This window comes from Olea europaea, unplaced genomic scaffold (assembly GCF_002742605.1).
Source record: "Olea europaea var. sylvestris unplaced genomic scaffold, O_europaea_v1 scaffold245, whole genome shotgun sequence".
Lineage (NCBI taxonomy): Eukaryota > Viridiplantae > Streptophyta > Magnoliopsida > Lamiales > Oleaceae > Olea > Olea europaea.
Genome location: NW_019242700.1, coordinates 619,717 through 631,300, shown reverse-complemented (window position 1 = coordinate 631,300; position 11,584 = coordinate 619,717).

Genomic DNA, 11,584 nt, shown 5'->3' with positions numbered 1-11,584 from the left:
CGTGTGCAAAAGTTGCGCTCAATTCTTCGAACGCCGACAATCCAATAATGCAAGTGCTCGTTCTTCGAAAAAATGACCGAAATCCCTCATACGTCATGGTAAAGCTGTGAGTTCAATCCAAAACTGTCGCTACAGTTTTGAAAAGTACTTATGGGCCCAAAACGGACACCATGTGCAAAAGTTACGCTCAATTCTCCGAACGTCGACAATCAAAATATGTAAGAGATCGTTCTTCGAAAAAAATGCCCGAAATCCCTCATACGTCATGGCAAAGCAGTGAGTTCAATCCAAAACGGTCGCTACATTTTCGAAAAGTACTAATGGGCCTAAAACAGACACCGTGTGCAAAAGTTACGCTCAATTCTTCGAACGCCAACAATCCAAATATTCAAGTGCTCGTTCTTCGAAAAAAATGCTCGAAATCCCTCATATGTCACGGTGAAGCTATGAGTTCAATCCAAAACGGTCGCTACATTTTTGAAAAATACTTATGGGTCCAAAACGAACATCGTGCGCAAAAGTTACGCTCAATTCCTCGAACGCCGACAATTCAAATATGCAAGTGCTCGTTCTTCGAATGAAGAATGCCTCAAATCCCTCATATGTCACGGCAAAGTGGTGAGTTCAATCTAAAATGGTCGATCCATTTTTGAAAAGTACTTATGGGCCCAAAATGGACACCGTGTGCAAAAGTTGCGCTCAATTCTTCGAACGCCGATAATCCAAATATGGAAGTGCTCTTTCTTCGAAAAAATTACCGAAATCCCACATACGTCACTGTAAAGCTGTGAGTTCTATCCAAAAATGTCGCAACATTTTCGAAAAGTACTTATGGGCCCATAACGGACACCGCGTGCAAAAGTTACGCTCAATTCTTCAACGCCGAAAATCCAAATATGCAAGTGCTCGTTCTTCAAAAAAAAAGGCCCGAAATCCCGCATACATCATGGCGAAGCTGTGAGTTCATTCAAAAACGGTCGCTACATTTTCGAAAAATACTTATGGGCCCAGAACGGACACCGTGTGCAAAAGTTGGCGCTCAATTCTTCGCATGTCGACAATCCAAATATGCAAGAGCTCGGTCTTCGAAAAAATGCCCGAAATCCCTCATACATCATGGCAAAGTAGTGAGTTCAATCTAAAACAGTCGCTACATTTTCGAAAAGTACTTATGGGCCCAAAACGGACACTGTGTGCAAAAGTTACGGTCAATTATTCGAACGCCAACAATCCAAATATGCAAGTGCTCTTTCTTCAAAAAAAATGCTCGAAATCCCTCATATGTCACGGTAAAGCTGTGAGTTCAATCCAAAACGGTCGCTACATTTTTTAAAAGTACTTATAGGCCCAGAACGGACACCATGTGCAAAAGTTGGGGCTCAACTCTTCGAACGCCTACAATCCAAATATAAAAGTGCTCATTCTTCGAAAAGAAACGATCGATATCCCACTTATGTCTCGATGATGCCATGAGTTCAATCCAAAACGGTCGCTACATTTTCGAAAAGTACTTATGGGCCCAAAACGGAAACGGTGTGCAAAAGTTACGCTCAATTCTTCTAACGCCGACAATCCAAATATGCAAGTGCTCGTTCTTTGAAAGAAAAATGCCCGAAATCCCTAGTACGCCGTGGAAAGGCGATGTGTTCAATCCAAAACGGTCGCTACATTTTCGAAAAGTGCTTATTGGCCCAGAACGGACAACATGTGGAAAAGTTGGCGCTCAATTCTTCGAATGCCGACAATCCAACTATGCAAGTGCTCGTTCTTCGAAAAGCAAACGATCAAAATCCCTCTTATGTCACGACGATGCCGTGAGTTCAATCCAAAACAGTCGCTACATTTCTAAAAAGTACTTGTGGGCCCAAAATGGAAACCGTGTGCAAAAGTTACGCTCAATTCTTCGAACGTCGACAATCCAAATATGCAAGTGCTCGTTCTTTGAAAAAATACCCGAAATCCCTCATACGTCATGGTAAAGCAGTGAGTTCAATCCAAAATGGTCGCTACATTTTTGAAAAGTACTTATTGGCCCAAAACAGACACCGTGTGCAAAAGTTACGCTCAATTCTTCGAACGCCGACAGTTCAAATATGCAAGTGCTCATTCTTTGAAAGAAAAACGCCCCAAATCCCTCATACGTCATGGCAAAGCGGTGAGTTCAATCCAAAATGGTCGCTACATTTTCAAATGGTACTTATGGGCCCAAAACGGACACCGTGTGCAAAAGTTGCGCTCAATTCTTCGAACGCCGACAATCCAAATATGCAAGAGCTCGGTCTTCGAAAAAAATGCCCGAAATCCCTCATACATCATGGCAAAGTAGTGAGTTCAATCTAAAACGGTCGCTACATTTTCGAAAAGTACTTATGGGCCCAAAACGGACACTGTGTGCAAAAGTTACGGTCAATTCTTCGAACGCCAACAATCCAAATATGCAAGTGCTCTTTCTTCAAAAAAAATGCTCGAAATCCCTCATATGTCACGGTAAAGCTGTCAGTTCAATTCAAAACGGTCGCTACATTTTTTAAAAGTACTTATAGGCCCAGAACGGACACCATGTGCAAAAGTTGGCGCTCAACTCTTCGAACGCCTACAATCCAAATATAAAAGTGCTCGTTCTTCGAAAAGAAACGATCGATATCCCACTTATGTCTCGACGATGCCATGAGTTCAATCCAAAATGGTCGCTACATTTCCGAAAAGTACTTATGGGCCCAAAACGAAAACGGTGTGCAAAAGTTACGCTCAATTCTTCTAACGCCGACAATCCAAATATGCAAGTGCTCGTTCTTTGAAAGAAAAATGCCCGAAATCCCTCGTACGCCGTGGAAAGGCGATGTGTTCAATCCAAAATGGTTGCTACATTTTCGAAAAGTGCTTATTGGCCCAGAACGGACACCGTGTGGAAAAGTTGGCGCTCAATTCTTCGAATGCCGACAATCCAACTATGCAAGTGCTCGTTCTTCGAAAAGCAAACGATCAAAATCCCTCTTATGTCACGACGATGCCGTGAGTTCAATCCAAAACAGTCGCTACATTTCTAAAAAGTACTTGTGGGCCCAAAATGGAAACCGTGTGCAAAAGTTACGCTCAATTCTTCGAACGCCAACAATCCAAATATTCAAGTGCTCGTTCTTCGAAAAAAATGCTCGAAATCCCTCATATGTCACGGTGAAGCTATGAGTTCAATCCAAAACGGTCGCTACATTTTTGAAAAATACTTATGGGTCCAAAACGAACATCGTGCGCAAAAGTTACGCTCAATTCCTCGAACGCCGACAATTCAAATATGCAAGTGCTCGTTCTTCGAATGAAGAATGCCTCAAATCCCTCATATGTCACGGCAAAGTGGTGAGTTCAATCTAAAATGGTCGATCCATTTTTGAAAAGTACTTATGGGCCCAAAATGGACACCGTGTGCAAAAGTTGCGCTCAATTCTTCGAACGCCGATAATCCAAATATGGAAGTGCTCTTTCTTCGAAAAAATTACCGAAATCCCACATACGTCACTGTAAAGCTGTGAGTTCTATCCAAAAATGTCGCAACATTTTCGAAAAGTACTTATGGGCCCATAATGGACACCGCGTGCAAAAGTTACGCTCAATTCTTCAACGCCGACAATCCAAATATGCAAGTGCTCGTTCTTCAAAAAAAAAGGCCCGAAATCCCGCATACATCATGGCGAAGCTGTGAGTTCATTCAAAAACGGTCGCTACATTTTCGAAAAATACTTATGGGCCCAGAACGGACACCGTGTGCAAAAGTTGGCGCTCAATTCTTCGCATGTCGACAATCCAAATATGCAAGTGCTCGTTATTCAAAAACAAATGGTCAAAATCCCTCTTATGTCACGACGATGCCATGAGTTCAATCCAAAACGGTCGCTACATTTCCGAAAAGTACTTATGGGCCCAAAACGGAAACCGTGTGCAAAAGTTACGCTCAATTCTTCTAACGCCACAATCCAATTATGCAAGTGCTTGTTCTTAGAAAGAAAAATGTTCGAAAACCCTCGTACGTCACGGCAAGGTGGTGAGTTCAATCGAAAATGATTGCTACATTTTCGAAAAGTACTTCTGGGCCCAGAACGGACACCGTGTGCAAAAGTTGGCGCTCAATTCTTCGAATGTCGACAATCCAACTATGCAAGTGCTCGTTATTCGAAAAACAAATGGTCGAAATCCCTCTTACTTCACGACGATGTCGTGAGTTCAATCCAAAACGGTCGCTACATATCCAAAAAGTACTTATGGGCCCAAAACGGAAATCGTGTGCAAAAGTTACGCTCAATTCTTCGAACGCTGACAATCCAAATATGCAAGTGCTCGTTCTTCAAAAACAAATGGTCAAAATCCCTCTTATGTCACGACGATGCCGTGAGTTCAATCCAAAACGGTCGCTCATTTCCAAAAAGTACTTCTGGGCCGAAAATGGACATCGTGTGCAAAAGTTACGCCCAATTCTTCGAACGCCGACAATCCAAATATGCAAGTGCTCGTTCTTCAAAAAAAAAGTACTTATAGGCCCAGAACGGACACCGTGTGCAAAAGTTACGCTCAATTCTTCGAACGCTGACAATCCAAATATGCAAGTGCTCGTTCTTCGAAAAAAGTCCGAAATCCCTCATACGTCATGGTAAAGCTATGAGTTCAATCCAAAACTGTCGCTACATTTCCAAAAAGTACTTATGGGCCCAAAATGGACATCGTGTGCAAAAGTTACGCCCAATTCTTCGAACGCCGACAATCCAAATATGCAAATGCTCGTTCTTCAAAAAAAACACCTGAAATCCCTCTTACGTCACGACGGTGCCGTGAGTTCAATCCAAAACAGTAGCTACATTTTCAAAAAGTACTTATGGGCCCAGAACGGACACCGTGTGCAAAAGTTGCTCTCAATTCTTCGAACGCCGACAATCCAACAATGCGAGTGCTCGTTCTTTGAAAAACAAATGGTCGAAATCCCTCTTACATCACGACGATGCCATGAGTTCGATCCAAAATGGTCGCTACATTTTTGAAAAGTACTTATGGGCCCAAAACGAAAACCATGCGCAAAAGTTATGTTAAATTCTTCGAACGCCGACAATCCAAAAATGCAAGTACTCGTTCTTCTAAAAAAATGGCCAAAATCCCTCTTGTGTCACGACGACGTCGTGAGTTCAATCCAAAACGGTCGTAACATTTTCGAAAAGTACTTATGGGCCCAAAACGAAAACCGTCTACAAAAATTACGCTCAATTCATCAAACACCAACAATCCAAATATGCAAATGCTCGCTCCTTGAAAAAAATGCCCGAAGTCCCTCATACGTCACGGCAAAGCAGCGAGTTCAATACAAAATGATCGCTACATTTTTGAAAAGTACTTATGGGCCCAAAACGGACACCGAGTGCAAAAGTTACGCTCAATTCGTCGAACGCCGACAATCGAAATATGCAAGTGCTCGTTCTTTGAAAAAAATGCCTGAAATTCCTCATACGTCACGGTAAAGCTGTGAGTTCAATCCAAAACGTTCGCCACATTTTGGAAAAGTACTTATGGGCCCAAAACGAAAACCGTGTGTAAAAGTTACGCTCAATTCTTCGAACGCCGACAATCCAAATATGCAGGTGCTCGTCCTTCAAAAAATAAATGGCCGAAATCCCTATAACGTCACGATGATGCCGTGAGTTCAATCCAAAATGGTCGCTACATTTTTGAAAAGTACTTATGGTCCCAAAACGGAAACCGTGTACAAAAGTTGCGCTCAATTCTTCGAACACCGACAATCCAAATATGCAAGTGCTCGTTCTTCGAAAAAAATGACCTAAATCCCTCATACGTCATGGTAAAACTGTGAGTTCTATCCAAAACTACCGTAACATTTTCGAAAAGTACTTATGGGCCTAAAATGGACACCGTGTGCAAAAGTTACGCTCAATTCTTCAATGCCCACAATCCAAATATGCAAGTGCTCGTTCTTCGAAAAAAAGGCCCAAAATCCCTCATACATCACGGCAAAGCAGTGAGTTCAATCCAAAACGATCGCTACATTTTCGAAAAGTACTTATGGGCCCAAAACGGACACCGTGTGCAAAAGTTTGCGCTCAATTCTTCGAACGCCGACAATCCAAATATAAAAGTGCTCGTTCTTCAAAAAAAAACGGTCAAAATCCCACTTATGTTACGATGATGCCGAGAGTTCATTCCAAAATGACCGCTACATTTTCGAAAAGTACTTATGAGCCCAAAATGGAAACCGTGTGTAAAAGTTACGCTCAATTCTTCTAATGCCGACAATCCAAATATGCAAGTGCTCGTTCTTCGAAAGAAAAATGTCCAAAATCCCTCGTACGTCACGGCAAGGCAGTGAGTTCAATCCAAAACGGTCGCTACATTTTTGAAAAGTACTTATGGGCCCAGAATGGACACCGTGTGCAAAAGTTGGCGCTCAATTCTTCGAATGCCGACAATCCAACTATTCAAGTGCTCGTTCTTCAAAAAACTAACGGTCGAAATCACTCTGACATCATGATGATGCCGTGAGTTCAATCCAAAATGGTTGCTACATTTCCGAAAAGTACTTATGGGCCCAAAACGAAAATCGTGTCCAAAAGTTACGCTCAATTCTTCGAACGTCGACAATCCAAATATGCAAGTGCTCGTTCTTTGAAAAAATGCCTGAAATCCCTCATACGTCACGGTAAAGCTGTGAGTTCAATCCAAAACTGTCACTACATATTCTAAAAGTACTTATGGGCCCAAAACGGACATCGTGTACAAAAGTTACACTCAATTCATCGAACGCCGACAATCCAAATATGCAAATGCTCGTTCTTCAAAAAACAAACACCTGAAATCCCTCTTACGTCACGACGATTTCGTGAGTTCAATCCAAAATGGTCGCTACATTTCCAAAAAGTACTTATGGGCCCAAAACGGAAACCGTGCGCAAAAGTTACGCTCAATTCTTCAAACGCCGACAATCCAAATATGCAAATGCTCGTTCGTCGAAAAAAATGCCTGAAGTCTCTCATACATCACGGCAAAGTGGTGAGTTCAATCCAAAACGATCGCTACGTTTCCGAAAAGTACTTATGGGCCCAAAACAGACACCGTGTGCAAAAGTTACGCTCAATTCTTCGAACGCCGACAATCCAAATATGCAAGTGCTCATTCTTCGAGAAAAATGCCCAAAATTCCTCATACGTCACGGTAAAGCTGTGTGTTCAATCCAAAACGGTCGCCACATTTTCGAAAAGTACTTATGGGCCCAAAATGGAAACGGTGTGCAAAAGTTACGCTCAATTCTTTAAACGCCGACAATCTAATTATGCAAGTGCTCGTTCTTTAAAAAATGAATGGCAAAAATCCCTATTACATCACGACGATGCCGTGAGTCCAATCCAAAATGGTCGCTACATTTCCGAAAAGTACTTATGAACCCAAAACGGACACCGTGTGCAAAAGTTACGCTCAATTCTTCGAACGCCTTCTATCCAAATATGCAAGTGCTCGTTCTTCGAAAAAACTCCTGAAATCCCTCATATGTCATGGTATAGATGTGAGTTCAATCCAAAACGATCGCTACATTTTCGAAAAGTACTTATAGGCCCAGAACGGACACCATGTGCCAAAGTTGGCGCTCAATTCTTCGAACGCCTACAATCCAATTATAAAAGTGCTCGTTCTTCAAAATACAAACGGTTGAAATCCCTCTTACATCACGACGATGCGTGAGTTCAATCCAAATAGGTCACTACATTTCTGAAAAGTACTTATGGGCCCAAATCGGAATCCGTGTGCAAAAGTTACGCTTAATTCTTCAAACGCCGACAATCCAATTATGCAATTGCTCGTTCTTCGAAAGAAAAATGCCCGAAATCCCTCATACATCACGGCAAAGCGATGAGTTCAATCCAACACGGTCGCTACATTTTCGAAATGTACTTATGGGCCGAGAACGGACACCGTGTGTAAAAGTTGCGCTCAATTCTTCGAATGCCAACAATCCAAATATGCAAGTGCTCATTCTTCGAAAGACAAACGGTTAAAATCCTTCTTACGTCACGACGATGTCGTGAGTTCAGTCCAAAACGGTCGCTACCTTTTCGAGAAGTACTAATGGGCCCAAAACGAACACCGTGTGCAAAAGTTATGCTCAATTCTTCGAACGCCTTCAATCCAAATATGCAAGCGCTCATCCTTCGAAAAAACGCCCGAAATCCCTCATATGTCATGGTAAAGCTGTAACGGTCTCTATATTTTATAAAGTACTTATGGCCCCAAAATGGACACCGTGTAAAAAAGTTACGTTCAATTCTTCGTACGTCGACAATCCAAATATGCAAGTGCTAGTTCTTCAAAAAACAAACGGTCGAAATCCCTCTTACTTCACGAAGATGCGTGAGTTCAATCTAAAATGGTCGCTACATTTCAAAAAAGTACTTATGGGCCCAAAACGAACACCGTGTGCAAAAGTTATGCTCAATTCTTCGAACGCCGACAATCCAAATACGCAAGTGCTCGTTCTTCAGAAAACAAATGATCGAAATCCCTCTTACGTCACGACGATGCCGTGAGTTCAATCCAAAATGGTCGCTACATTTTCGAAAAGTACTTATGGGCCCAAAACGAACACCGTGTGCAAAAGTTACGCTCAATTCTTTGAACGCCGACAATCCAAATATGCAAGTGCTAGTTCTTCAAAACACAAACGGTTGAAATCCCTCTTACATCACAACGATGCTTGAGTTCAATCCAAAACGGTCGCTACATTTTCAAAAAGTACTTATGGGCCCAAAACGAACACCGTGTCCAAAAGTTACGCTCAATTCTTCGAACGTTGACAGTCCAAATACTCAAGTGCTCGTTCTTCAAAAAACAAACGGTCAAAATCCCTCTTACATCACGATGATGCCGTGAGTTCAATCCAAAACGGTCACTACATTTTCGAAAAGTACTTATGGGCCCAAAACGAATGCCGCGTGTAAAAGTTACGCTCAATTCTTCGAACATCGACAATCCAAATATGCAAGTGCTTGTTCTTCAAAAAAATGCCCGAAATCCATCATACGTCACGGTAAAGTTGTGAGTTCAATCCAAAACTGTCGCTACATTTCGAAAAGTATTTATGGGCCTAAAACGGACTCTGTGTGCAAAAGTTACACTCAATTCTTCGAACGCCGACGATCCAAATATGCAAATGGCCGTTCTTCAAAAAACAAACGCCCAAAATCCCTTTTACATCATGACGATGCCATGAGTACAATCCAAAACGGTTGCTACATTTCCGAAAAGTACTTATGGGCCTAGAATGGGCACCTTGTGCAAAAGTTGCGCTCAATTCTTCGAACGCCGACAATCCAACTATGCAAGTGTTCGTTCTTCGAAAAAAAATTGTCGAAATCCCTCTAACGTCACGACGGTGCTATGAGTTCAATCCAAAATGATCGCTACATTTCCAAAAAGTGCTTATGGGTCCAGAACGGACACCATGTGCAAAAGTTACGCTCAATTCTTCGAACACCGACGATCCAGTTATGCAAGTGCTCGTTCTTCAAAAAACAAATGGTCAAAATCCCACTTTCGTAACGACGATGAGTGAGTTATCCAAAACGATCGCTACAATTCCGAAAAGTACTTATGGGCCCGAAACGGAAACCGTGTGCAAATGTTACGCTCAATTCTTCGAACGCCGACAGTCCAAATATACAAGTGCTCATTCCCCAAAAAACAAATGGCCGAAATCCTTCTTATGTCACGATGATGCCGTGAGTTCAATTCAAAACAGTAAATACTTTTTCGAAACCTACTTATGGGCCCAAAATGAAAATCGTGTGCAAAAGTTACGCTCAATTCTTTGAACGCCGACAATCTAATTATGGAAGTGCTCGTTCTTCGAAAGCAAAATTCCCGAAATCCCTCATACATCATGGCAAAGCGATGAGTTCAATCCCAAACCGTCGCTCCATTTTCGAAAAGTACTTATGGGCCCAGAACGGACACCGCGTGCAAAAGTTGTGCTCAATTCTTCGAACGTCGATAATCCATATAGGCAAGTGCTCGTTCTTCAAAAAACAAATGGTTGAAATCCCTCTTACATCACGACGATGCCGTGAATTCAATCCAAAACGGTCGCTACATTTTTGAAAAGTACATATGGGCCCAAAACGAACACCGTGTGCAAAAGTTACGCTCAATTCTTCGAACGCCGACAATCCAAATATCCAAGTGCTCGTTATTCAAAAAAAAGCCCAAAATCCCTCATACGTCACGGTAAAGCGGTGAGTTCAATCCAAACCGGCCGCTACACTTTTGAAAATTACTTACGGGTCCAAAACAGACACTGTGTGCAAAAGTTACGCTTAATTCTTCGAACGCTGACAATCCAAATATGCAAGTGCTCGTTCTTGAAAAAACAAACGGTCCACATCCCTCTTACGTCACGACAATGCATGAGTTTAATCCAAAACGGTCGCTACATTTTCGAAAAGTACTTATGGGCCTAAAACGAACACCGTGTGCAGAAGTTACGCTCAATTCTTCGAACGCCGACAATTCAAATATGCAAGTACTCGTTCTTTGAAATAAAAATGCCCCAAATCCCTCATACGTCACAGCAAAGCGGTGAGTTCAATCCAAAATGATCGCTACATTTTCCAAAAGTACTTATGGGCCCAAAACGGACAACGTGTGCAAAAGTTACGCTCAATTCTTCGAACGCCAACAATCTAAATATGTAAGTGCTCGTTCTTCGAAAAATAAATGGTCGATATCCCTCTTACGTCACGATGATGCGTGAGTTCAATCCAAAACGGTCGCTACATTTCTGAAAAGTACTTATGGGCCCAAAACGGAAATCGTGTGCAAAAGTTACGCTCAATTATTCGAACGCCGACAATCCAAATATGCAAGTGCTCGTTCTTTGTAAGAAAAATGTCTGAAATCCCTCATACTTTATGACAAAGCGGTGAGTTCAATCCAAAACGGTCGCTACATTTTTGAAAAGTACTTATGGCCCCAGAACGGTCACTGTGTGCAAAAGTTGGACTCATTTCTTCGAACGCCGACAATCCAAATATGCAAGTGCTCGTTTTTCAAGAAACAAACGGTCAAAATCCCTCTTACGTCATGACGATGCTGTGAGTTCAATCCAAAACGGTCGCTACATTTCCGAAACGTAGTTATGGGCCCAAAACGGACACTGTGTCCAAAAGTTGCGCACAATTCTTTGAACGCCGACAATCCAACAATGCAAGTGCTCGTTCATTGAAAAAAAACTCTCGAAATCCCTCATATGTCATGGTAAAGCTGTGAGTTCAATCCAAAATGATCACTACATTTCCAAAAAGTACTTATGGGCCCAAAACGAACACCGTGTGCTAAAGTTACGCTTAATTCTTCAAACGCCTTCAATCCAAATATACAAGTGCTGTTCTTCGAAAAAACTCATGAAATTCCTCATATGTCACGGTAAAGCTATGAGTTCAATCCAAAACGATCGTTTCATTTTCGAAAAGTACTTATGGGCCCAAAAAGGACATCGTGTGCAAAAGTTACGCGCAATTCTTCGAATGTCTTCAATCTAAATATGCAA